The 27,774-nt window shown below is 45.5% G+C and overlaps 1 long non-coding RNA gene across 1 annotated transcript; it reads left to right on the forward strand.

The window, feature by feature from the left end:
* Nucleotides 1-3,017: 3,017 nt before the first annotated feature.
* Nucleotides 3,018-26,541, forward strand: LOC141164980 (uncharacterized). Its single transcript, XR_012251010.1, has 3 exons — nt 3,018-3,116; nt 15,085-15,174; nt 26,309-26,541. It is a non-coding gene; the product is annotated as an uncharacterized lncRNA (long non-coding RNA).
* The last annotated feature ends 1,233 nt before the right edge of the window (nt 26,542-27,774 follow it).

A 27,774-nucleotide genomic window follows, 5' to 3' on the forward strand; every position in this document is an offset into this window, starting at 1 on the left:
GTTCTGCTCCCGTATCTAGGTAGTAAGCTCGGTTCTGCTCTCGCATCTAGGGAGTAAGCTTGGTTCTGCTTCCGCACCTAGGTAGTAAGCTCGGTTCTGCTCCTGTATCTAGGTAGTGCTCCCATATCTAGGTAATAAGCTCAGTTCTGCTCCCGCATCTAGGTAGTAAGCTCGGTTCTGCTACCGTATCTATATAGTAAGCTCGGTTCTGCTCCCACATCTAGGTAGTAAGCTCGGTTCTACTCCCGAATCTAGGGAGTAAGCTCAGTTCTGCTCCCGTATCTAGGGAGTAAGCTTGGTTCTGCTCCTGTATCTAGGTAGTAAGCTCGGTTCTGCTCCCGATCTAGGTAGTGCTCCCGCATCTATGTAGTAAGCTCAGTTCTGCTTCCGTATCTAGGTAATAAGCTCGGTTCTGCTCCCGCATCTAGGTAGTAAGCTCGGTTCTTTTCCCGCATCTAGGTAGTGAGCTCGGTTCTGCTCCCGCATCTAGGTAGTAAGCTCGGTTCTGCTCCCGCATCTAGGTAGTAAGCTCGGTTCTGCACCTGCATCTAGGTAGTAAGCTCGGTTCTGCTCCCGTATCTAGGGAGCAAGCTCGGTTCTGCTCCTGTATCTAGGTAGTGCTCCCATATCTAGGTAATAAGCTCGGTTCTGCTCCCATATCTAGATAATAAGCTCAATTCTGCTCCCGCATCTAGGTAGTAAGATTGGTTCTGCTCCCGCATCTAGGTAGTAAGCTCGGTTCTGCTCCCGTATCTAGGTAGTAAGCTCGGTTCTGCTCTCGCATCTAGGGAGTAAGTTTGGTTCTGCTTCCGCACCTAGGTAGGAAGCTCGGTTCTCCTCCTGTATCTAGGTAGTGCTCCCATATCTAGGTAATAAGCTCAGTTCTGCTCCCGCATCTAGGTAGTAAGCTCGGTTCTGCTACCGCATCTATATAGTAAGCTCGGTTCTGCTCGCACATCTAGGTAGTAAGCTCGGTTCTGCTCCCGAATCTAGGGAGTAAGCTCAGTTCTGCTCTCGTATCTAGGGAGTAAGCTTGGTTCTGCTCCCGTATCTAGGTAGTAAGCTCGGTTCTGCTCCAGATCTAGGTAGTGCTCCCGCATCTATGTAGTAAGCTCAGTTCTGCTTCCGTATCTAGGTAATAAGTTCGGTTCTGCTCCCGTATCTAGGTAGTAAGCTCGGTTCTTTTCCCGCATCTAGGTAGTGAGCTCGGTTCTGCTCCCGCATCTAGGTAGTAAGCTCGTTTCTGCTCCCGCATCTAGGTAGTAAGCTCGGTTCTGCACCTGCATCTAGGTAGTAAGCTCGGTTCTGCTCCCGTATCTCGGGAGCAAGCTCGGTTCTGCTCCTGTATCTAGGTAGTAAGCTAGGTTCTGCTTCTGAATCTAGATAGTAAGCTTGGTTCTGCTCCCGTGTCTAGGTAGTGCTTCCATATCTAGGTAATAAGCTCGGTTCTGCTCCCACATCTAGGTAGTAAGCTCCGTTCTGCTCCCGCATCTAGGTAGTAAGCTCGCTTCTGCTCCTGCATCTAGATAGTAAGCTTGGTTCTGATCCCACATCTAGGTAGTAAGCTCGGTTCTGCTCCCACATCTAGGGAGTAAGCTTGGTTCTGCTCGTGCATCTAGGTAGTAAGCTGGGTTCTGCTCTCGTATCTAGGTAGTGCTCCCACATCTAGGTAGTAAGCTCGGTTCTGCTCCCGCATCTATGTAGTAAGCTCAGTTCTGCTCCCACATCTAGGTAGGAAGCTCGGTTCTGCTCCCACATCTAGGTAGGAAGCTCGGTTCTGCTCCCGCATCTAGGGAGTAAGCTCGGTTCTGCTCCCACATCTAGGGAGTAAGCTCGGCCCTGCTCCCGTATCTAGGGAGTAAGCTCGGTTCTGCTCCCGTATCTAGGTAGTAAGCTCGGTTTTGCTCCTTCATCTAGATAGTAAGCTCGGTTCTGCTCCCGCATCTAGGTAGTAGGCTCGGCTCTGCTCCCGTATTATGTATGAGTCACCGTTATTCTTAAAACCTGCTATCTCTGCTGCTTTATTGCAGCAGCCAAGGATAAGCAGGCTAAAGATGGGCTGCCATTAGTCGTGGACCAGGTCTTTCTAATTGCCCACCAGGCTAAAATTTGCCAGCCCTTGACACTGACACAGTTTTTTCCCGTGATAGAACAGCGAGACACAAGCTCTCTGTCCTATCACTGTCGGTCTCCTAAACTGCAGACAGCTATAGGCCTGCAGCTTACGAGACTTCAGCATACCCACACAGGCAGTGCAATGATGTAATTGCATAGCGCCACCTCTGCAGGTCTGCCATAGAAGTCAGACAAGGAGACGGAGGTTGCGGTACAGGGAATCAGGATTAGTTGAGTATAATCTTTATTTTTTTTTATATTATCCGGTTGTGGGAGCCATCATACTATATAAAAGGAGCTATGGGGGCCATAATGAAGTATATAAGGGGTTGTGGGAGCCATAATACAGACTGTACGAAGCTGTGGGGGCCATAATACAGCATATAGGGAGCTGTGGGGGCCATAATAAATTTTATGAGGGGTTGTGGGGGCCATAATACCGGCTATAGGGAGCTATGGGGGCCATAATACAGCATAGAGGGAGCTTTGGGGCCATCATACTATCTATAAGGAGCTGTGGGGGTCATCATACATATTTGGAGCTGTGGGGACCATCATATTATATATAAGGAGCTGTTGGGGTATAATTCAGCGTATAAGGAGGTCTGGTATTATGGCTGTGAGGGCCATAATACAGTAAATTAGGGGCTGGGGGCCATAATACAGCATATAGAGAGCTGTAGAGGCTATCATACTATACTACTTTCTAGGGGAAACTATTATTTTTAAAGGCACTCTGACTTTGTAGCTTTAATTGATGGAGGGTAATCATAGTAATGACATTATTTTTGAAGTATTGGGGTCAGGCTTGAAGAGCAGGTAGGATGAGGTATTTGTGCAGGTTGGGAATAGATGGAGACAGTGCCTGAAATATTAAAAGTCAAATGTGTCTTTGTTGTAATCTCTGCAGGTGAGTCCTGCCTGGATAAGTTGTCAGACCGGTCTGGGCCATATAAAAAAGACAAGAAAAGTAAATGACTCCATCAGAAAGAACATCATCTGTAAGTCCCTATACTGCATATATCTGTACTGTAATCTCTAATATGGTTGGCAGGACTGCTACACACCACTGTATTGTCAACGTATGGTGGTAATATCAGTCTCTTTAATGACGTTTTTTTTTTATTTAGTAACAGTTTAATGCATTTTAGTCATTTTGTAGTGGTAGGTGTATGGCGGTATTGTTGGTGTTTGTATAGTGTGTTTTGTTATGCAGAGGTAATGGTCATATTATAATACTATGTACTCACTGTAGTGGTGATGGTAGAGGACGTTGTGGAGCTGTATTATTTTGGCCTTGTATAGTAGTCATTTTGAAAATATTGGTCTTTGTATAGTGTGTTTTAGAGTTAGCAACAGTGGTATACTGTAATTATATATGTATAGATGCTCTTTTAAGTGGCGGGGAGATTGTATCGGGATACAAGTACTTTGGGGCTTGGGCCCCGGATCTTTTAGGACCCTAGCAATGCCCCTGGTGTACAGTTATACTCTGGTGATAGCACGTTGTCACCAAAAAAGGGGTAGATGTTTCCATGAAAAATTAGGTAGACAACTGCTTTCTTCTCAAGCTATCAACAAACAGCTAACTTTTCAGGAGACCTTGGCTATATATTACCTCTGCGGTGGCCATTCTTTATGAGTGTCTATCTACTGTGGGTTATAGAGGAAGATCCCAAGGGTTACCCTTTTATGACATTTACACACGTGGTCAAAATTGTTGGTACCCCTCGTTTAATGACCGAAAAACCCACAATGGTCACATAAATAACTTGAATCTGACAAAAGTAATAATAAATTAAAAATCTATGAAAATGAACAAATGAAAGTCAGACATTGCTTTTCAACCCTGATTCCACAGAATTTAAAAAAAAATTAAACTCATGAAATAAGCCTGGACAGAAATGATGGTACCCCTGAAAATAATGTGACAAAAGGGACATGTTAAATCAAGTTGTGTCCACTAATTAGCATCACAGGTGTCTACAATCTTGTAATCAGTCAGTGGGACTGTATATAGGGCAACAGATACTCACTGTGCTGTTTGGTGACATGGTGTGTACCACACTCAACATGGACCAGAGGAAGCAAAGGAAAGAGTTGTCTCAGGAGATTAGAAAGAAAATTATAGACAACCATGTTAAAGGTAAAGGTTATAAGACCATTTCCAAGCAGCTTGATGTTCCTGTGACTACAGTTGCACATATTATTCAGAAATTTAAGATCCATGGGACTGTAGCCAACCTCCCTGGACGTGGTCGCAGGAGGAAAATTGATGACAAATCAAATAGACAGATAATACGAATGGTAACAAAAGAGCCCAGGATAACTTCTAAAGAGATTAAAGGTGAACTTCAAACTCAAGGAACATCAGTGTCAGATCGCACCATCCGTCGTTGTTTGATCCAAAGTGGACTTCATGGGAGAAGACCAAGGAGAACACCATTGTTGAAAAAAAAATCACAAAAGAGCCAGACTGGAATTTGCCAAACTACATGTTGACAAGCCACAAAGCTTCTGGGAGAATGTCCTATGGACAGATGAGACAAAAATGGAAGTTTTTGGCAAGGCACATCCGCTCTATGTTCACAGATGGAAAAATGAAGCATATCAAGAAAAGAACACTGTCCCTACTGTTAAACATGGAAGAGGCTCTGTTATGTTCTGGGGCTGCTTTGCTACATCTGGCACAGGGTGTCTTGAATCTGTGCAGGGTACAATGAAATCTCAAGACTATTGTGGCGCCCAGGGGATGGGGACTACTCGGCACCCGGGCCTTGATGCCTGGTCTTGGGGGATGTCGCGGTGGTCGGCTCCCGGGCCCGTACCCTGGGGTCTCTCTTAAAAAAGGGGAAATGAAATGTCAAAGTTTGTGACGCCACCTGTGGTGTCTGGTGAGGGTCACCAGCGCTGCGGCAGTCCGCTGAGGCCGGTGTTGTGGCAGCTTAGATGTTATCGCTCCCCACAGGTGGAGCAGGGCCTCAGGGCAGCGTAGGAGGGGTGATGCAGGACAGAGGGGACCCAGCCGGGTCAGAGCAAGAATGGGAGCACACAAGAAAGTCACTTCTGTACCTTTACTGGAATTAGTTCAGGGACACCCCGGAGCATTGTAGGGTGAGTGGTGCTCGTCCGGATTCTCCCCAGTGAGCGGGTGTACAGCCTCCTGTTTCTTGCCTCTCTGTAGTAAGTTTCTGACCTGCCTGGAGCTAGGCCTAACTTGCTTTCTGTCCTGCACCGGCTGACCTTGTGGTAGGGCCTTCTTTTGGAGAGCACTCTCCCAGCTTGCGGGGCCTGCAAGACTCCTGGCTCTGTTACATATCAGCTCTTGGGTGATCCTGGGAGCTGAAGTCTTCCAGGGGTCTCCGGTTGTCTCTACAGGGGGGTATACAGCCCTGTAGACGCGGACCCGGTGTCCGGTAGATGCTTTCTGGGGTGAGCTGGTAAAGCTCCTCTGCCCCCAATGCTATTCACTCCTCTAGCCTTCGGCCTACTCGGGCCCTCACTAGGCTATACACACTGGCGGTTAGCTGGCTGCCTCTTCTGCCGCTCTCTGAGTGTCGGCAACGCTCCTGGCTCACTAACCTGAGCTGCTTGAGTCTAGACTAGCAGGAGCCTCGTGCTCCGCTGCTGAACCTTTAGCTGTGTTCTCTAGACTGCAAACTAAAACTAGACTGAGCTCCACTGCAGACTGACCTGTTTCTGTGTCTCACTCTGCAGGAACTCCCTAGCTGCTCTGTACTCTAGCAGGCTAGGAACTGAACTGCCTAACTCCACCCTCCGTATTTATGTCCCTATCCGCGCTCCCTCTGGTGGTCTGAGGTAGGGTGGAGGTGTGTGTATGCTGTGAGCGGCCTCTTGTGGAGAAATCCTTTAATGCACCCCTCTAGGATTTGTGGCACTATTGCGCAGCAGGGCGCCACACTATCAAGGGATTCTAGATAGAAATGTGCTGCCCAGTGTCAGAAAGCTTGGTCTCAGTCACAGGTCATGGGTCTTGCAACAGGATAAGGACCCAAAACACACAACTAAAAACACTCAAGAATGACTAAGAGGAAAACATTGGACTATTCTGAAGTGGCCTTCTATGAGCCCTGACTTAAATCCTTTTGAGCATCTTTGGAAAGAGCTGAAACATTCCGTCTGGAAAAGGCAACCTTCAAACACGAGACAACTGGAGCAGTTTGATCATGAGGAGTGGGCCAAAATACCTGTCGAGAGGTGCAGAAGTCTGATTGACAGTTATAGGAATCGTTTGATTGCAGTGATTGCCTCAAAAGGTTGTTCAACAAAATATTAAGTTAAGAAGAACCATCATTTCTGTCCAGGCCTATTTCATGAGTTACACTTTTTTTTAAATTCTGTGGAGGCAGGGTTGAAAAGCAATGTCTGACTTTCATTTGTTCATTTTCATAGATTTTAAATTTATTATTACTTTTGTCAGATTCAAGTTATTTCTGTGACCATTGTGGGTTTTTCTTTCATTAAACGAGGGGTACCAACAATTTTGACCACGTGTGTATTTACCCTACTAAGCATACTGTATAAACATACAGTAAGCTGACTAATAAACGTATGTCTACTTGAAACTAAAGCCACTGCAGAAATTCTGCATCAAAATCTGTATCAAAAGACACAGATTTTGCTGTGGAAATGCTGCAGGTTAAAAAACATTTTCACTTTTTTGCATTGCAATGGAGAGTTCTTTACGAAAATCCACTGCATAAATTGGCATTCTGCAGATTTAACATCGACGGGTTTTCTTTGCAGCTTGTAGATGAGATATCATAAATTATCATCCATAATAGCAATGAAATCAATGGAACAGCACCAAACATGAAGAAAATTAAGTATTCACCAGACTTCCCTGTATCTAAATCCATTTTTGTCAGCCCCCATGTGTCTCAGAACACAATAAAATTGAAAATATTTATATTCGTCCACTCTTTTTGTAAATTTGTCAATATGCCCAAAATTCTCAAAAGTGTCCATTCATGGATAACACTGCGGTTTTGGCAACATTTATTTCAGACAGATGAAGCAGTGTGTATGTGTGTGAGAGGAACTCCTATTATCCTCCAAAACAGATTCCTTCACATTGGAACCAGGAATTGCCTGAAACCATCTTTTTTGGCATTACAGTATCATTCAAAGTACAGCAAAAGATTTTTATCCAAACTACTTAGAATATCTTGAATGCTTGAAAAGATGATTAAAATATTCTTTATTATTTCTTGATAACACCCTCAACATTCACTTTTCTAATTAGGCTGGTATAGCAATAAGAGAGCTAAAGAAATGCTGCAATGTCCCTCAGTGAGCTGTACAGTTGTAAGCTGCGCAGGGCGGTAGTCATGGGTGAGGGGCTGCTGTTCTCCCACACCGTGGCACCCCACAAGTAAATAGTGTCCTGTTTACTTTATGCTGTGGGTCTACTGTATAACACTCACGGTTTGGTTGCAAGCCTCTGCTATCTCCACAATTCCGGATCAAGGAACAGCCACACAGGAGACACTTTGTTCTATTCAAACAGATTAACTTTACTCAGCAGTCCAAGTTCAATTGTTGCTACAGCACAATACGTTGTCATAATTATGGTTCCTTCAGCCTAAGCTATCCCTGTCTTCACTGGCATATCTGGCCCCTGGGATACTCCACCAAACTCCGCAGCTCTCATGAGTCCCGTCCCAACTTCCATATGTGATTCCCTGTCTGTCTTTCCCTGGTGGAAAGAGAATAAGGCAGGCTTCTCTGTGCCTAGTTCGATCCGTAGGCCCTGGACGTTTCAGGACGGTCCAGTGAAGTTTGTCGCAGCTGTTCTGATGCTGCCCACACAGTCCATAATCTCTTGTGCTCTCCAGCCCTCTGGCCTTGAACTTCTGCTATCTACACTTTTATTCAATCTCCTCATCTAACTCTAATCAGGAAGTGCTCCCCTTTATATCTAACTCTGCCTCCTCGTATGTTGGTGCTGCTCCCGAACTCTGTAACCGAATCGTTTGCTAACCTGTGCTAATCAGTTCCTGAATCTATTGTGCCCACAACTGCACTTTTTCCAGCCCTAACTTATATCTGATGCTAAACCTATATCCTATGTCTTAACCTTATCCTTTCCCTATATCTAATACAACAGTACATTATACATTCATCAAAAACACATTAGGAGATCCACATAACTAAGTATTAATAAGATTCTATGAAATTGCACATATTATACCAACTACATTACAATACATTAACCATGCACCTTGGTGTTTCTAAGGTTCTATGCACAATAAAAAAACATTTTCCAATACACAAATCATGACCGTTTTCTTAATAAGGGAGAGGCGTATGACCATCCTTGTCACACTCTTAAACTGACCTACCTTCATGCTAAGCTCAAAAGTATTATCCTAAAAAATCTCGTACCACCCAACACATTATTGCACCTTTATGGCTGGTGCACCTTCAAGGGTGCTTAGATTAAGAAACCAATGTGAGTGAAACACCAGACTGTTTATGTGCCGCTCTGTGACATAGTACCGTCACTGTTGTGGTCTTCACAGCTTGAGACAGCATGGATGCCAGGTTCTCCAGATAATATTTCACGTTCTAATTTCTCTCAACTGCAGCATTTGTATTTATACCCAACACTTTCTCTCTTCATGAAAGTCAAATGTGAAAAGTCAATCTATAGCCGTAGGTAAGTATGGATGTGGAAACTGTTAAGGTCTGTGATTTAGAACTACACAAGGTTCCACCAATCAGGGAATCCCCAAAGTTTAAATTTGAAAAGGGAACTGTTTTTAGTCAAGTACATCTAAAATTAAATTAAACACCGCTGTTCCAGGGCTGCCTCTCCGCTGCTTTCCTGAAATTAGATGACAGGCTGCAAACATGACGTCATGTAAACAGAATGGAGCCACTGCATCGATCACTAGGCTTATTTGTAATGGTAAGGTAGACAGCACAAGACCATTGAGCCCTGTAATTGAATGCAGCAATCAGGTGCTTTAGATGTGATGTCACTACTGCAGTCTGTCAAGAAAGACCAGAGGTGTATTGAAGTGGCAGTATCATTCCAATTTTTTTTGCTTTTTTTTTATCATCGTTTTTCAAGAATTGCAGGCACCACAATGCCTAATGAAGGTGCCAGGGACTGCAAGAGTTAAAAAGGATGAGGATGATGGTTTGAAATTGGAGGTGGGAGAATTTGATTGGTTTATAGGTGAAGAGAGAGGGTCACAAAGGGGTTTATAGGTCAAGAGCGGGAAGAAAACCCCCTCTTTCTGACCTCTGTTCTGTGAAAACAGGAGTGGGTACCACCATGAGTGACGCCCTGGAAAGACAAATTTTGGACCGGGTGGTTCGGCAGGGATCATCCGGGCTGTTAGAAATGCTGGCGCGGACGCAGCAGCAGAGCGATGAGGACTCCATCTTGCGTGGCCGTAACGGCTCCCCTGCACCCCGCGGTAGGCCGCATCGGAGGGTGCGGTTTTTCGCTTGCCTGAAGAAAAACTATTGAAGCTCACATCACTCATTGACCAGTTTGTAGTGGCTTGGAAAGCTAGGCTGCGGCAGGTTCAATCCCTTTAATGTTTGCTGGTTTTTGCGTGTAGAATAACTCCTATCGGGCATGTTTTTTCCAGGCGTTTGTCTCTAGCAACAAGAGGCATTGATAGGCCTAATCATTTTGTTAGAATTTCTAGAGCTGTTTAGGAGGATCTGTTAGTATGGAAAAAATGTTTGCATATGTTTGATGGAAGGCTTATACAGTATGTCAAGATGCTGATATTTCGAACATTGACGTGCATCTATTTACGGATGCATCAAGTCGTTGCGGTTTTGGAGAGGTTTTTGGTTTGTAGTGGTGTAGATCAGATTGGCCACAGGCATGGCATGAGCTTCCTCTTATAATTAATTTGACTATGTTGGAACTATTTCCCATCATTAGCGAACAAAAACATACATTTTTGATCCAATAATTTATTGGTGGTCTACGCAATAAATTCATTATCATCTTCCTCTCTGCCAGTGTTAGCTTTACTTAGGCATCTAGTTTTACGGTGTCTACAGCTAAATATATGGTTTAGAGCTCGATACGTTCCAGGAGTAGATAATAAAATTGTGGATGCTTTATCTCGTTCCCAGATGGATCGATTCAGGGACCTGCATCCATGTGTGGACGAGATAGGTGTTATTTGCCTGAATCATTTGTGTATCATCGTAAAGTCGAGTTGGCACGCTTAGTTGAATCTTGAGTAGCCCGCGCTACTTGGTAGAGCCATGTTGTGGCATGGAACGAATGGTTGAGGTTGGCCAGTGGTAATTTTTTGTGTTGCCTTCATGTTAAAACTTCGAGGATATAGAGATATAGCCACAAATTCCTTGGTTAAGCAGATTTTAAAAGGTTGGAAGAAGAAGCGCCAGTCACAGGACAAGAGGCGCCCAGTGTCTTTTGCTTTATTGACTCAGCTTATCGGAGGTTTGGGGTTTGTTACTCTTAGGCCATATGAATCGTGTTTATTTTCAGCAGCCTTTTCTTTGGCCTTTTTTGCAGCATTTCGGGTCAACGAGTTGGTAGCTCCAAGTGTTTTCTGAGTTGGTGGTTTGTGAACTGACGACATCATAATACAGCAAGGGTGTTTGAACGTTTGTGTACGAAGGTCAAAAACTGATCAGGTTGGAAAAGGTTCTTGGCTTAAGATAGGGGCGTTGGATAGCCCCTTTTGCCCTGTAGAAATTAGTTGGCGGTTACATGGTAAGACTCCCTGAAAATAAGCAATTTTTGATCCACGAGTCTGGCAATGAATTAGCATTAAATTAGTTCAAAACAATTTTCAAATCTTGTTTATGTCAGGTGGGCATGGATGCGTCACAGTTTGGAACACACTCTTTCAGGATTGGTGCAGCCACGGAAACAAATGGGTTAGGGATGGGCGAGGAAGCAATTAAAAAACTTGGCAGATAGAAGTCTTCTTGTTTCTTAACATACGTCAGACCGAATTTGTTGTAAATGGTTAATTTAGTCTGTCTCTAAAACAGTCGGTTTAGATTGTTAAATATATTATTGGTTGTCGTTTCAGATACAGCAACTCCTCATGTTTGGATTGTAGGACACTCATATACACTGTGTTCCAAATTATTATGCAAATGTAACATCACCTAGAATAAAGTTTTGAGTTGAAAACTGTTTGATTTCAGTTTGTAATAACCTGCTAATGCTTATAATTTCAAAAATGACCATTTTTTTGTTCTTTATTAAAATGAAAAGGTTGAAAATTCTGCTGTGCATAATAATTTGGAACATGCATTTTGAGTGCAGTTTGAGTTCTTTATTTTTTTAAAAATATACTGTTTGTACAAAAACCTTTCAATTGTACTCTAATAGTTATTTGACTAGAAAATTACAATGACTGCAATTCATATAGGTAATTTGGGAAAATCTTAGAAAATATTATTTGCATAATAATTTGGAACACAGTGTATATTGGGCAGAGAGACAGGCAGAGATGCGTCCTGCAGGTCAAAATCTCGGTCAGATGAATACCGTCGTTCATTGGGAAGGTCAGCGCGGTTTACGGTGGTTTCAAATTTTAGATCGGATAGTTAAGATAAGTAAGGTATGTAGAAATCCAGTTGTGTTGGTTCTTTCAGACCCGCAGCATGTCAATTTCTCTTGCGTGTTCGCATATGGACTTTCCCCGTATATTAATATCAATGAGGAAAGTCCGCATATGAAAAAAAAAAAAATTGCGAACGCTCATCTGCATAATGAGGGCGGAAGTCACTCAGCTATTCTGTAGCATCGGGGCTGCAGCGGCTCCGGATCATGGGCACATACCCTAACGTATTTTTATTTTCCACCTGCACAGCCGTATCATGGCTTGTTTTTTACAGGACAAGTTGTATTTTTAATTTCTAACCATTTAATTTGCCATACAAGCCATTGAAAAAAAAAATCTTTGTGGGGAGGAATGAAAAAACAAACAAACACCATCTTTGTCTGGATTTTTTACTGCATTTACTGTGCAGTAAAAATGACATGCCAACTTTGTTCCCCTGAGTCAGTACAACTATGAAAACACCAAAACTTATAGTTTTTTGTTTTATTGCTTAATTTTTTTTTGGACAATTTAGTTATGTCACCACTGAAGCACAAAACCTTTTCATTTTTCCATCTATGGAGCCTTGTTAGGGATTTTTTGTGGGACAAGTTGTAGTCTTTTTTAGTACTGAGGTACATCATTTTTTTCCAATTGTTTAGGTTTTCAGCTGTTGAATGAAGAAAATATTCTTATTCTCAGAGAACAAGCAGAGATCTTAAAAATAATGAGCAACTGTAACAGTGCAGAGCTTTTTATTATACAATGATTAGGATAAAAAAATAAAGACAATAAAAGATAGAGTCCTGTCAAGTTGATATTTGTGCATTACTTGGGGATTTGGAAGCAGTACTGAGAAATGATGGAAGTTCTTTTTTCTTGAATTAAGCTGGTCCTTCACATTCAATAGCTTACTGCCGACCAATCATTCAGCTGTCAGTTACCTCCCTAAACAAATAAATGTTCTGCTTGGCTCATTGTCCATGTCCAAAGGAGAGAGCAGAGATAGCCCAACTTTTATCCATAGCACCGAACCGTCCGGGATGCAGCAGGACTGTTCCGCCACGTCAGAGCTTCTATACTTATCTCTCCGAGGCAGGGTCGGACTGGGCTGGCGGGATACCGGGAATTTTCCTGGTGGGCCCCGCCCCCTGCTGCAGAGGAGAGGGGGAGAAGAGAACAAAAAAAAAATCCTGCGGTATTAAGGGGCACGGGCCCTTTAAAAGCGCAGGCACAGTGTATGCAGGGACGCGCGCACGCGGCGTTCATTACCTGAACCACCGCGGCGCACGTCCCAGTGAAGCAGCTGAAGCTGCGCGTCTCCCTTCGCCGGCCGGCGTATGACGTCATCGTCATGTGCCTGCTGTGAAGGAGGCACGCAACTCAGCCGCCGGAGAAGGAGGAAACCACACGGGAGCGCAGGAAGGTAAGAGTTGTGTGTGTGTGTGTATGTAATGGTCTGGGCCCCTGGCTAGACACATAAGGGGGGGCCCAGCTGGACACACAAGGGGGGAGCCTGGCTGGACACACAAGGGGGGAGCCGACTGGACACAAAAGGGGGGAACCCTGGCTGGACACACAAGGAGGGAACCCTGGCTGGACACACAAGGGGGGCCCAGCTGGACACACAAGGGGGTAGCCTGGCTGGACACACAAGGGGGGAGCTGACTGGACACAAAAAGGGGGTGGGTCCTGGCTGGACACACAAGGGGGGGCCCAGCTGGACACACAAGGGGGGGCCCAGCTGGATACACAAGGGGGGGACCAGCTGGATACACAAGGGGGGACCTGGCTGGACACACGAGGGGGGGCCAAGCTGGACACACGAGGGGGGAGCCCTGGCTGGATACACGAGGCGGGAGCCCTGGCTGGATACACAAGGGGGACCCTGGCTGGACACACAAGGGGGAACCCTGGCTGGACACACAAGGAGTGGGGCCTGGCTGCACACACAAGGGGGGCCCTGGCTGGACACACAAGGGGGGGCCCTGGATGGACACACAAGGGGGAACCCTGGCTGGACCCAGGCAAAGGGGGGGCAGGATGGGTATATGGGGGGCAGGCTGGACACATGGAGGCCAGGATGGATATATGGGGGGCAGGCTGGACATATGGAGGTCAGGATGGATATATGGGGGGGCATGCTGGACACATGGAGGCCAGGATGGATATATGGGGGGCAGGCTGGACACATGGAGGTCAGGATGGATATATGGGGGGGCAGGCTGGACTCATGGAGGCCAGGATGGATATATGGGAGGGGGCAGGCCGGACTCATGGAGGCCAGGATGGATATATGGGAGGGGGCAGGCTGAACACATGGAGGCCAGGATGGATATATGGGGGCGGGGCAGGCTGAACATATGGAGGCCAGGATGGATATATGGGGGGGGACAGGCTGGACACATGGGGGCTAGGATGGATATGTGGGGGGGCAGGCTCGATACACGTGGGCATAAATATATGGAGGGGCACGCTGGATGTATGGGGGATGTCAGGATGGATATATGCAGGGGGGAAGGGCAGGATGGATATATGAGGGGGCAGGCTGGACACATGGAGGCCAGGATGGATATGTAGGGGGAACAGGATGGACACATGGAGGCCAGGATGGATATGTAGGGGGGCAGGCTGGACACATGGAGTCCAGGATGGATATATGGGGGGACAGGATGGATATATGGGGGGGTGTCAGGATGGATATATGCAGGGGGGGAAGGGCAGGATGGATATATGGGGGGGAGGCTGGACACAGCCAGGATGGATATATGGGGGGGGAGGCTGGAAACATGGAGGCAAGGATGGATATGTGGGGAGGGGGCAGGCTGGCCACATGGGGGGCTAGGATGGGTATATGGGAGCGGCAGGCTTGATACATGTGTGCTAGGATAAATATATGGAAGGGTCACACTGGACAAATGGGGGCCAGAAGGGATATATGCAGGGGGTGTCAGGGTGGATATATGCAGGGGAGGGGGGCAGGATGGATATATGGGGGGGGGCAGGCTCAATACACATGGGCTAGGATAAATATATGGAGAGGCCACCCTAGACATATGGGGGCCAGAAGGGACATATGGGGGTGCCTGGCTGGACAAGGGACTTAATTACTGTTTGGGGGCCAGATTGAGGAACATACTTTATTAGTTTATGGTGGCCAGTGGGGAACATTATTACTTTAGATTCCAATTATTATTATTACATTATTACTTCTGTAATATAATTTACTTTTTAGGAAATTGTTTTCCATAGGATGGGACAAAAGAGGGCTCCTGCTACTGTGCAGGATGGCACTATGTTGCTTTTTTTCTTCAACTGGGGAGGAAAAGTGGGAATGTGCGCTAGAAGAGATCAGTTATTGATAACTGTGTGTTATTTTCTGCAGAGATAATTCCTGGCTGGAAGAAGTGATGGCTGTCTGTGCCAGATGAAGAAGAACAGCGAAGATGAAGGACTTCACCTAGAGACATCACTGGTGAGTCAGTGTATTACATGTACACTTACACTACACACGTGGTCAAAATTGTTGATACCCCTCGTTTAATGAAAGAAAAACCCACAATGATCACAGAAATAACTTGAATCTGATAAATTAAAAATCTTTGAAAATGAACAAATGAAAGTCAGAAATGGTCACAGAAATAACTTGAATCTGGCAAAAGTAATAATAAATTACAAATTTTTGAAAATGAACAAATGAAAGTCAGACATTGCTTTTCTGCTTCCACAGAATAAAAAAAAAAATTAAACTCATGAAATAGGCCTGGACAGAAATGATGAGACTCTTCTTAACTTAATATTTTGTTGAACAACCTTTTGAGGCAATCACTACAATCAAACGATTCCTGTAACTGTCAATGAGACTTCTGCAACTCTCGACAGGTATTTTGGCCCACTCCTCATGAGCAAACTGCTCCAGTTGTCTCGTGTTTGAAGGTTGCCTTTTCCAGATGGCATGTTTCAGCTCTTTTCAAAGATGCTCAATAGGATTCAGGTCAGGGCTCATAGAAGGCCACTTCAGAATAGTCCAACATTTTCCTCTTAGCCATTCTTGGGTCATTATCCTGTTGCAAGACCAATGACCTGCGACTGAGACCAAGCTTTCTGACACTGGGCAGCACATTTCTCTCTAGAATCCCTTGATAGTCTTGAGATTTCATTGTACCCTGCACAGATTCAAGACACCTTGTGCCAGATGCAGCAGAGCAGCCCCAGAACATAACAGCCTCCCCCCATGTTTCACAGTAGGGACAGTGTTCTTTTCATGATATGCTTCATTTTTCTGTCTGTGAACATAGAGCTGATGTGCCTTGCCAAAAACTTCCATTTTTGTCTCATCTGTCCATAGTACATTCTCCCAGAAGCTTTGTGGCTTGTCAACATGTAGTTTAGCAAATTCCAGTCTGGCTTTTTTGGTGTTCTCCTTGGTCGTCTCCCATGAAGTCCACTTTGGATCAAACAACGATGGATAGTACGATCTGACACTGATGTTCCTTGAGTTTGAAGTTCACCTTTAATCTCTTTAGAAGTTATCCTGGGCTCTTTTGTTACCATTCATATTATCCTTCTCTTTGATTTGTCATCAATTTTCCTCCTGCGGCCACGTCCAGGGAGGTTGGCTACAGTCCCATGGATCTTAAATTTCTGAATAATATGTGCACCTGTAGTCACAGGAACATCAAGCAGCTTGGAGATGGTCTTATAACCTTTACCTTTAACATGCTTTTCTATAATTTTCTTTCTAATCTCCTGAGACAACTCTTCCTTTGCTTCCTCTGGTCCATGTTGAGTGTGGTACACACCATGTCACCAAACAACACAGTGAGTATCTGTAGCCCTATATACAGGCCCACTGACTGATTACAAGATTGTAGACACCTGTGATGCTAATTAGTGGACACAACTTGATTTAACATGTCCCTTTTGTCACATTATTTTCAGGGGTACCATAATTTCTTTCCAGGTCTATTTCATGAGTTTAATTTTTTTTTTATTCTGTGGAAGCAGGGTTGAAAAGCAATGTCTGACTTTCATTTGTTCATTTTCATAGATTTTTAATTTATTATCACTTTTGTCAGATTCATTTATTTCTGTGACCATTGTGGGTTTTTCTTTCATTAAACGAGCTCCTGTGTATGTCACTGGTGATCACTGTATTACGTATACACTATATACAGAGCTTCTGTGTATAATGTCACTGGTGACCACTGTATTACCTGTACACTATATACAGAGCTGCTGTTTATAATGTAACTGATGATCACTGTGTTACCTGTACACTGACACTATATACAGAGCTCCTGTGTATAATGTCGCTGGTGGTAATAACAGTTTTCTTAGTATTGTGGTTTGTATTCATGATCAGTATTGTAGTATTTGGTCCCTTTGGGGTGGTAATATGTGGTCTGGTCATGGTGTGGCCATATTTGTTCCTTGTATGTGGTATTATTCGGTCACTATGTGGTGGTAATATGTGATCTAGTCATGGTGTGGCGATATTTGTCCCTTTTGTATGTGGTATTATTGGTGTTGATATAGTGAACTGTGTTGTGTATGGCGGTCATTTTGTTCTTGCTGATATTAACTAGGAAAATATTTTTTTCCATTAGGCCACAGCCCCACCATTAGTGTTTGGTTAGTATTTTTTCTCAGGAGTCGCTGCCAAAACAAGGAGTGGGTGATAAATGCAGAATTGGTGCACTTGTTTCTATTATACCTTTTCTCTGATTGTTCCTCACCTGGTTTTGGCTCTCACTCCTGAGAAAAAATACTGACCGGATACTGACCAAATACTGATAGTGGGGCCGTGGCCTTAGAGATTAAATACTTGGACCAGAATGGCAGAGATGCACTTACATGGGTTCTCTGGTGAAAACAAGTAATCACCTCTCCACAGGATCAGTGATAATATTGATTGGTGGGGGCCTGACTGCTGGGACACAATTGGCAGAATGTGGAGCTTTTCTCCCCATTAGACTGGAGCGGCATGTGAGATGCGACCACTGATCCATTCATTCCCTCAGTGGCTGTGAGCGCTGCTCTTTTTTGGAAGCCCCCCAAGAGAATGAATAGAGCTGAGGTCAAACGTCCCAGCTGTCGCTGCATTTTAAAATGGAGATAAGTATCCTGTCAGGGATAAAACTTCCCCATTCTTCCGATCGGTGCGTTTTCCAATGTTCGGACCCAAACGATCAATAAGTGATCACCTATCCTGTGGAGCCCATGGATCGGTGATAACTAGTGTTGAGCGATACCTTCCGATATCAGGAAATATCGTATCGGATTGGATCGGGCCGATACCCAAAAAGTATCGGATATCGCCGATTCCGATACCGGAAACCAATGCAAGTCAATGGGACACAAATATCGGAATGAAAATAAACCCTTTCTTTCCTTGTAGGTTAATTCTGCATGAAGTAAAACAACTAAGAATAATGTAGAATGACATGAAAAGCCGGCAATTCATCAGCGGCATTCACCGGTACCCGACAATTTACAACAGAAAGAATAGAGCTTCACACATAGATTAGATAGATAGAAACATGTCAGTCACATATATATGAAGTACAGTGACAGTGTTGCTTACTGTACTTGTCATTTAGTGTAAAGGATTTATCAAAAAAAATAATAGTGTTTTCGTGCACCGTCTCTTTAAAAAAGCCGGCCGGCAATTCAGCATCTGTACCCGACAATTTATAACAGACAGAATAGAGCTTCACACATAGATTAGATAGATAGAAACATGTCAGTCACATATATAAGAAGTACAGTGACAGTGTTGCTTACAGAACTTGTCATTTAGTGTAAAGGATTTATTTAAAAAAATAATAGTGTTTTCATGCACCGTCTCTTTAAGAAAGCCGGCCGGCAATTCAGCATCTGTACCCGACAATTTAGAATAGAAGGAATAGAGAATCACACATAGATTAGATAGATAGAAACATGTCAGTCACATATATATGAAGTACAGTGACAGTGTTGATTACTGTACTTGTCATTTAGTGTTAAAATAAAGGATTTATTTAAAAAAAAATTGGCGTGGGGTTCCCCTTAATTTTAGGCTCTAGCGGAGGTTAAGCAGACAGCTGGGGCAAATGTTTGAAGCCTGGGAAGGGGGTAATACCCACGGAGCTTCCCAGGCTACTAATATCAGCCCCCAGCTGAATACCTAGCCTTTACTAGCTATTAAAATGGGGGACCCCCCCAAAAAAATGACGTGGGGTCCCCCCTAATTTAATAGCTAGCACAGGCTAGGCAGACAGCTGGGGGCTGATATTAATAGCCCAGGAAGGGTGCCATGAATATTGGCCCCCTCCCAGGCTAGAAACACCAGCCGTCAGCCGCCCCAGAAATGGCGCATCCATAGGATGCGCCAATTCTGGCACTTAGCCTCGCTCTTCCACGCTGCCCTGGTGCGGTGGCAGGGGGTAATAGGGTTGGGGTTGATGTCAGCTTATAATGCCAGCTGACATCAAGCCCAGGTTAGTAATGGAGAGGCGTCTATAAGACACCCCCATTACTAACCCCATAGTCAAAGTTAAAAGAAAACACAAACACCCAGAGTAAAGTCCTTTAATTGAAATAAAGACACAATTCTTTATTGTTCTAAATTAAACCATACTTACCATCACGCCCATTCCAGCTGAAGCCAACGATCTCCTGCAATAAAAGAAAAATAATAAAGCAACCTCATCCTTACCTTTCGATGGTTCCCAGGACAGCTCCAGCTCTGCTACATCGAGATGACAGGCTGGACCGCAGCAGAAAGCTGCCATCCAGCCTGTCATCCCGCAGACACTGAGAAGCGCAGGCATGCTTGCGCTCCTCAGTGTCTCTCTGTGACGTCATCCAGATGAGCCGAGTTCATGTCCAATGAACTCAGCTCACCTCATGCACGTCACTGACAGCGTGGGAAAATTCTCCTGCACTCAGCGCTTCAGCGTGAGAATTCTCCCACGCTGTCAGTGACATACATGAGGTGAGGTCATGTCCAATGAACTCAGCTCACCTCATGCACGTCACTGACAGCGTGGGAAAATTCTCACGCTGAAGTGCTGAGTGCAGGAGAATTTTCCCACGCTGTCAGTGACGTACATGAAGTGAGCGGAGTTCATTGGACATGACCTCGGCTCATCTGGATGCCGTCACAGCCAGACACTGAGGAGTGGAAGTATGCCTGCGCTTCTCAGTGTCTGCGGGATGACAGGATGGATGGCAGCGTTCTGCTGCGGTCCAGCCTGTCATCTCGATGTAGCAGAGCTGAAGCTGTCGTGGGAGCCATGGAAAGGTAAGGATGAGGTTGCTTTATTATTTTACTTTTATTGCAGGAGATCGTTGGCTTCAGCTGGAATGGGCGTGGTGGTAAGTATGGTTTAATTTAGAACAATAAAGAATTGTGTCTTTATTTCAATTAAAGGACTTTATTCTGGGTGTTGTGTTTTTTTAAATACTTTACTAGAAATTCATGGTGGTCATGTCTAATATTGGCGTGACCCCATGAATTTTGGGCTTAGGGCCAGCTGATAATGCCAAGCTGGCCTTAACCCCTTTATTACCCAGTGAGCCACCGCACCAGGGCCCTGGATGAGTTGGGTACAGCGCCAGAAGATGGCGCTTCTATGAACGCGCCATTTTCTGGGGCGGCTGCGGACTGCAATTTGCAGCGGGGGTGGCCCAGAAAGCTTGGGTCTCCCTGCGCTGCGGATTCCAGCCCCCAGCTGCCTAGTTGTATCTGGCTGGGCACAAAAATAGGGCGAAGCCCCACGCATTTTTTTTTAAAATTATTTCATGAAATTCATGGAATAATTAAGAAAAAAAGGGCTTCCCTATATTGTTGTGTCCAACCAGGTACAAATAGGCAGCTGGTGGTTGGGGGCAGCCCATTCCTGCCTGCTGTACCTGGCTGGACACAAATATAGTGCGAAGCCCCACGTCAATTTTTTTTTAATTATTTCATGAAATAATTTTTTTAAAAAAGGGCTTCCCTATATTGTTGTGTCCGGCCAGGTACAAATAGGCAGCTGGTGGTTGGGGGCAGCCTGTTCCTGCCTGCTGTACCTGGCTGGACACAAATATAGGGCGAAGCCCCACGTCAATTTTTTTTAAAATAAGTCCTTTATTTTAACACTAAATGACATTTGAGGAGTTAATAAAGATGCAGTCCCTAAATTATTATTTATTTTTTAATTAATTTTTCCCAAAACTTTTGACGTGGGCTTCGCCATATTTTTGTATGCCAGCCAGGTACAGCATCCAGCTTCTATGAACGCGCCATTTTCCGGGGTGGCTGCGCACTGCAATTTTCAGCGGGGGGAGGGGGGGGCAGAAAGCTTGGGCCTCCCTGCGCTGCAGATTCCATCCCCCAGCTGCCTAGTTGTACCTGGCTGGACACAAAAATAGGGAGAAGCTTCACGTATTTTTTTTTTTTAATTATTTCATGAAATTCATGAAATAATTAAGAAAAAAAGGGCTTCCCTATATTGTTGTGTCCAACCAGGTACAAATAGGCAGCTGGTGGTTGGGGGCAGCCCGTTCCTGCCTGCTGTACCTGGCTGGACACAAATATAGTGCGAAGCCCCACGTCAATTTTTTTTAAATCATTTCAGGAAATTCATGAAATAATTTAAAAAAATTGATGTGGGGCTTCGCCCTATATTTGTGTCCAGTCAGGTACAGCAGGCAGGAACGGGCTGCCCCCAACCACCAGCAGCCTATTTGTACCTAGCCGGACACAACAATATAGGGAAGCCCTTTTTTCCTGAATTATTCCATGAATTTCATGAATTAAAAAAAAAAAAAACGTGGAGCTTCGCCCTATTTTTGTGTCCAGCCATGTACAACTAGGCAGCTGGGGGCTGGAATCTGCAGCGCAGGGAGGCCCAAGCTTTCTGGGCCCCACCCGCTGCAAATTGCAGTCCGCAGCCGCCCCGGAAAATGGCGCGTTCATAGAAGCGCCATCTTCTGGCGCTGTACCCAACTCATCCAGGGCCCTGATGCGGTGGCTCACTGGGTAATAAAGGGGTTAAGGCCAGCTTGGCATTATCAGCTGGCCCTAAGCCCGAAATTCATGGGGTCACGCCAATATTAGACATGACCACCATGAATTTCTAGTAAAGTATTTAAAAAAAACACAAACACCCAGAAAAAAGTCCTTTAATTGAAATAAACACACAATTCTTTATTGTTCTAAATTAAACCATACTTACCATCACGCCCATTCCAGCTGAAGCCAACGATCTCCTGCAATAAAAGAAAAATAATAAAGCAACCTCATCCTTACCTTTCCATGGCTCCCACGACGGCTCCAGCTCTGCTACATCGAGATGACAGGCTGGACCGCAGCAGAACGCTGCCATCCAGCCTGTCATCCCGCAGACACTGAGAAGCGCAGGCATACTTCCACTCCTCAGTGTCTGGCTGTGACGGCATCCAGATGAGCCGACAATGAACTCGGCTCACCTCATGTACGTCACTGACAGCGTGGGAGAATTCTCCTGCACTCAGCGCTTCAGCGTGAGAATTTTCCCACGCTGTCAGTGACGTGCATGAGGTGAGGTCATGTCCCATGAACTCGGCGCACCTCATGCACGTCACTGACAGCGTGGGAGAATTCTCACGCTGAAGCGCTGAGTGCAGGAGAATTTTCCCACGCTGTCAGTGACGTGCATGAGGTGAGCTGAGTTCATTGGACATGACCTCGGCTCATCTGGATGACGTCACAGAAAGACACTGAGGAGCGCAAGCATGCCTGCGCTTCTCAGTGTCCGCGGGATGACAGGCTGGATGGCAGCGTTCTGCTGCGGTCCAGCCTGTCATCTCGATGTAGCAGAGCTGAAGCTGTCCTGGGAACCATGGAAAGGTAAGGATGAGGTTGCTTTATTATTTTACTTTTATTGCAGGAGATCGTTGGCTTCAGCTGGAATGGGTGTGGCGGTAAGTATGGTTTAATTTAGAACAATAAAGAATTGTGTCTTTATTTCAATTAAAGGACTTTTTTCTGGGTGTTTGTGTTTTTTTTAAATACTTTACTAGAAATTCATGGCGGTCATGTCTAATATTGGCGTGACCCCATGAATTTCGGGCTTAGGGCCAGCTGATAATGCCAAGCTGGCCTTAACCCCTTTATTACCCAGTGAGCCACCGCACCAGGGCCCTGGATGAGTTGGGTACAGCGCCAGAAGATGGCGCTTCTATGAACGCGCCATTTTCCGGGGCGGCTGCGGACTGCAATTTGCAGCGGGTGGGACCCAGAAAGCTTGGGTCTCCCTGCGCTGCAGATTCCAGCCCCCAGCTGCCTAGTTGTACCTGGCTGGACACAAAAATAGGGCGAAGCGCCACACATTTTTTTTTTTAATTATTTCATGAAATTCATGGAATAATTAAGAAAAAAAGGGCTTCCCTATATTGTTGTGTCCGGCTAGGTACAAATAGGCAGCTGGTGGTTGGGGGCAGCCCGTTCCTGCCTGCTGTACCTGGCTGGACACAATTATAGGGCGAAGCCCCACATAATTTTTTTTTAATTATTTCATGAATTTCCTGAAATAATTAAAAAAAAATTGACGTGGGGCTTCACACTATATTTGTGTCCAGCCAGGTACAGCAGGCAGGAACGGGCTGCCCCCAACCACCAGCTGCCTATTTGTACCTAGCCGGACACAACAATATAGGGAAGCCCTTTTTTTCTTAATTATTCCATGAATTTCATGAAATAATTAAAAAAAAAAAAACGTGGAGCTTCTCCCTATTTTTGTGTCCAGCCAGGTACAACTAGGCAGCTGGGGGATGGAATCTGCAGCGCAGGGAGGCCCAAGCTTTTTGCCCTCCCCCCCCCCGCTGAAAATTGCAGTCCGCGGCCGCCCCGGAAAATGGCGCGTTCATAGAAGCTGGATGCTGTACCTGGCTGGCATACAAAAATATGGCGAAGCCCACGTCAAAAGTTTTGGGAAAAATTTATTAAAAAATAAATAATAATTTAGGGACTGCATCTTTATTAAGTCCTCAAATGTCATTTAGTGTTAAAATAAAGGATTTATTTAAAAAAAAAATGGCGTGGGATCCCCCATAATTTTAGTCTCTAGCAGAGGTTAAGCAGACGGCTGGGGCAGATGTTTGAAGCCTGGGAAGGGGGTAAAACCCACGGAGCTTCCCAGGCTACTAATATCAGCCCCCAGCTGAATACCTAGCCTTTACTAGCTATTAAAATGGGGGACCCCCCAAAAAAAAATGACGTGGGGTCCCCTCTATTTTAATAGCTAGCAAAGGCTAGGCAGACAGCTGGGGGCTGATATTAATAGCTCAGGAAGGGTGCCATGAATATTGGCCCCCTCCCAGGCTAGAAACACCAGCCGTCAGCCGCCCCAGAAATGGCGCATCCATAGGATGCGCCAATTCTGGCACTTAGCCTCGCTCTTCCACGCTGCCCTGGTGCGGTGGCAGGGGGTAATAGTGGTGGGGTTCATGTCAGCGCCAGCTGCCATGAAGCCCAGGTTAGTAATGATGGCCGTCTATATGACACCCCCATTACTAACCTACAAAGTGTTAAAAAGAAAAAACACACTACACCCAGAAAAAAATAATTTATTTGAAATAAAACACCATTTTATTTAATTCTTAGTTTACTAAAAAAAAAATAGTTACCTGTCCACGTTCCTGCGCTGATCTCCCATGCACAGCTGTCACATCTGGAGATGGTGACAGCTGTGCATGGCTGCTGTAAGCTCACGCTGCCGGGAACACGTCCGCTCCCGGCAGCGGGAGCCACTGACTGAGGTCACCGGAGTGCATTCAGGCAGCGCAGCTCCGGAGACCTCCTTTACGGCAGTGCTGTACCGTGGGAATTTCTCACGATACAGCAGTGCCGTAAAGGAGCTAACCGGAGCAGCGCTGCCTGAACTCCGGTGAACCCTTACGGCCCCGTCATTCTAGCGGCGGCAGCGGTTCAGAGCGGTCACATTCTATGTGGCTGCTCTGAACTGGAGATCTTCGTGGGACACTCGTGGACTACTACGGAGGGGTAAGGATAAGGTTGTGGTTTATTATTTTATATTTTATTACAGGAGATCGATGGCTTCGGGGAATTAGGTGTCTTGGTGAGTATAGGTGTAGTTTTTTATTTTTTACTTTATTTTAGGTGGCGATCGGCGGGGACAGGTAATGTATGAACTAATTTCTTTTAGGTAACCACTGGCCACCAATGACATGTATTTAACATTTATTGGGGACACAGTAGGGCAATTTAAATAGCAGGATCAGGCTGATGGGAACTACTGCTCCCATCGAGCTGATCCTGCTGGCAGGAGTGGACGGGGGACAGACATAGGCCGATGGGAGTAGTAGTGTCACATCGGCCTATGTCTGCCCGCACACACACCCGCACACACACCCGCACACACACACCCCGCACACACACCCGCACACACACCCCGCACACACACACACCCCGCACACACTAATCATGACGGGTCCGGGAGGTGAGGCTGACCTGTGCGGCCGTGGGAAAGTTGATGTGAGTTCATGCAGTCAAGCATGAACTCACATGAACCCTCTGAGGGCACCGCGGCTACTTCAAATGAACAGCTGATCGGCATCACCTGATACCTCAGCTGTTCATTTGAAATAACCGGCGGGAAAGCGCAGCACAGAACGGGAAAGCCGGCGGTGAAGTCTTTTCACTGCCGGCTTCCCCGCCCGGGTCCTTCGCTCCTTGGTGCTGCGCTCCCCGCCCGGTCCTAATTTACGATCGGGATGGGAGGTGGCGAGGGGAGCGGAGGATCGGGGTGGGAGGCTGCGGGGAAGCAGTATGGGGCTGCGTGATTGTTTAAAAGCCGGCGGCTTTTTACCGCGCGCCGGCTTTTAAACAATCAGGAGAATTCTCCCCCGCTGGGATGGCATTCTGATGACAAGCTGGATCGCAGCTGAGCGCTGCCATCCAGCTTGTCATCCTTCAGAGACACTGCAGAGCGCAGGCATTATGGGAACTTCCGATTCCGGTATTCGATATTATAAAAGTATCGGAATTAAGTATCGGAATTCCGATACAGTGCATATCGGCCGATACCCGATATTTCAGTATCGGAATGCTCAACACTAGTGATAACTTGTTTTAGCCAAAGGACCCCTTTAATGCAAACTACCGTAATTGTACATCCCAGTTAGTGTCGCACAGTAGATGTGCAGGAGCCGCCAGTCAATGCTCCACTATAACAAGGATAGCGGATAACAGATATTTGCATATGGCTGTAGGTGGGCCCCTAGAGTCAGTTCTCCCTGTGGGCCCCAGACACCCCAGTCCGACCCTGCTCCAAGGTCTTCATTGCTGCCGTTGGTCCTCCTCCTCCTCTGGAGGGGACGGCAGTGCCACATCCTCTCTGCTCAGTGCATAAATTATATATTCACTGCCTCTTACCCTCTGATCAGTGTCCCTGTCAAGGTAAAATATATATATTACAGAAAATCAATTAGTTTCTTTTAATAGATTATCTAATCAGTGTGAATTAACATAGAGATGATGGAATAATCTATGTGTATGTATGTATGCAAATGTGTATATGCACATGGATTATGTTAATAGTTAATCAATATATAACTAACAGTTTCTATTCTTATTGTAGACATGAACAACTAAATGATTTCCTGGGAATGACGTATGCATGTGCATGGCTGATAACGGAGATTCATGTTGAGTTGGCTAAGATGGCGCTGAGAGACGACTTCACCCCTCCCATCAGAATTCCTAAGGCGTTACTGAGGCCAAGAGATACATGGATGAGCAAATTGCAGCATGCCAAGTTATCAGAAGGAGCAATGAATTTTACTAATCCCACCTAGAAGTAGAATACTATATAACCCCATGTCTACGTAATAAAATATGCCACTTTGCATTGTTCTGTCTCTGAGTGAAGTTTTTCAACCAGATTAGCAAATCTGGTTAATTAGCTTCTTTGCATGCACTCGGACATTTTTAATTTGGAGGAGAGCAGTTACCTGGTGTATCTTAAATTGGTGAAACCTCCACAAATGGTGCCGTTACTCGCATCACACTCGATGGGACTCTAGGTCTTGGGGTGCCCATCACCGGACCACCTACGGACAAGCCGGGACTGCTCAAAGTGAGAGCCTGATCAACTCTCATCACTGAATACGGTAAGTCTGCAGATTTAATAAATCCGTAGTGCTTACTCGTATTTTGAGCGGTCTCTGGTGAGTTTGTGGTGTCTAGATTGGCCCTTAGGGACAGCCCCGTGCGACTGGGCGGGTACCCGCTGTGTGATTCCAAGAACTCTGGTGTGTAGTCGCTCCTGGATAACTGCTGCTCTGTGGTTTCTGAGGTGTTCCGTCCCATTAGAACGATTTTTGTACGCAGGGGCGTACAAGTATACACTTGAGAATTTAGGAAAATTTCTTTGTTTATAACGCAGGCACGCGGGGAGTGACGTTGCTGATAAGTCATGTATTAAGACGCCATTAGGGCGCAGGCATGCGGAGCCTCTATTAAGTAGTGTATTAAGTCGTGGGACACGTGGGGAGTGAAGTTGCTGATAAGTCGTGTATTAAGACACCATTAGGATGCGGGTACGCTGGGTCAACCAATCCTCTATTAAGACGTGGAATACGCGGTGAGCCAACTGCATAGTTAAGCTGTATATTAAGGCGTCACTAGGATGCGGGTGCGCAGGGTGTTCAGTGCTTCATTAAGACGTAAAAGAACCAATTCAGTGCTTGGTAGGGAGTGTAGGGACTTGTTACAATTCTACTTATGTATCAGCTGCCTGGTCTGATCATAAGTTTAAGGGGACGGGACGCCTAGAGCCAAAATCATGGAAAAACTAAAGACATTGTTCATGTCACAGGGGTCGCTTGATCAGGAGCGACAGGACCCCAAAGATATACTGTAGTTGCTAGAAGAGAAGGAAGGAAATATGTAGAGAAAAACAAAAAAGTAATGTCATTGTGTGGGTTGTACCCGGGGGGTAGATTACAGTACGAGATGTTGAATGCAGTAATTTGTGAGAAAAGGGGAAAGCTGGAAGATAATGGGTTGTTTCAAAGTGCATACATGTGGAAAAAGGTTGCGCTG

Source organism: Phyllobates terribilis, unplaced genomic scaffold (genome assembly GCF_046119375.1).
Source record: "Phyllobates terribilis strain yellow unplaced genomic scaffold, ASM4611937v1 Scaffold_11__3_contigs__length_659146591, whole genome shotgun sequence".
NCBI classification, from domain to species: Eukaryota; Metazoa; Chordata; class Amphibia; order Anura; family Dendrobatidae; genus Phyllobates; species Phyllobates terribilis.